The sequence below is a fragment of the Octopus bimaculoides genome, chromosome 14, assembly GCF_001194135.2.
Source record: "Octopus bimaculoides isolate UCB-OBI-ISO-001 chromosome 14, ASM119413v2, whole genome shotgun sequence".
Lineage (NCBI taxonomy): Eukaryota > Metazoa > Mollusca > Cephalopoda > Octopoda > Octopodidae > Octopus > Octopus bimaculoides.
In genome coordinates, this window is record NC_068994.1 from 15,280,607 (window position 1) to 15,281,689 (window position 1,083).

The 1,083-nt window shown below is 28.3% G+C and overlaps 1 protein-coding gene across 5 annotated transcripts in view; it reads left to right on the top strand.

Moving 5' to 3' along the window:
• The window catches only part of LOC106876365 (receptor expression-enhancing protein 1), a 189,950-nt gene that overhangs the window by 176,149 nt on the left and 12,718 nt on the right, over window positions 1–1,083 (top strand). The gene's annotated exons all lie outside the window — the stretch shown is intronic.

Consider the following 1,083-nt stretch of genomic DNA (forward strand, 5'->3'; position numbering starts at 1 on the left):
TATATATATATATATATATATATATATATATATATCACTTTATGTACCTTATATATTATTAAAATATCTTTGATTCAAAGGTAGTTTTATTATAATGAACAATAGATGAATGATAAGATCTTGATGAGAAGAAAATTGATTCTTCAACATTAATTTATAATTATGTGCTTTGATTTTAAACTGGTTTTGGTCTATCAGTGTTAATGATTGTTTCCTTATTCTATAGAAGTATGTGGTAGCATTCTGCACCAATGATAAGATTATGATGACTGGAGTTTAACTTAGTTTTGATTTTCATCGCATTTATATTAGTAATATCCTTTGGTATCTTCTCTTGCTGATAAATCTGAAGTTTAATGAAATAAGAAACTTTATTTTCTGTAATTATGAATAGTTGTTGATACATAATTTCACAACTGCAAAAAAAAAATATTGATGATTTAAAAAAAATAATACTGGCCTAAAAAACTAAATATTTCAGTGAAAGAAATTCAATCCTATTTCAGATTTCATTTATTTGCCTATTTATATTGCTTCGTGTCTCTGATCTCCGCTTCCTAATTAACTCTGAGTCAAGTCAATAAGCCATCTTAAAAACACTTATAGATGTTTTAATGTTATTTTGCTTATATAAAACTGTCCAACCTCACAACCTGATACAGTTTTATTATATTACCAGTGTAGGATTCATTAAAAATGATGGGGTTTATTTCTGGCTCCTTATCTTTCTGCTTCAAACCTTGCTCCATTTTCATCTTGTCTCTTTTCAGATATATTTTTATCATTTTACCTCAAACTTTGCTTCAATTTCCTTTTTCGTGTTTTTTTGTTATATTGCAACAGTTCATCTTCTCTGCAAATCACATCAAGGCATTGACTTCTTGTGATAATCTTTATCTTCTTTCTGCAATTCAAAATTGAGCTGTTTCTCTGTGGTTGAGGATTTCCTCTTTTTGACTTGCAATTACCTGAGGTAGATTTGAAAAACCATCTCTTGACTTCTTTACTTTTAACCCCCACCTGCCCACACACACACATCACTATTTCTTACACACACACACTTAATTATTTTTCATGTATATA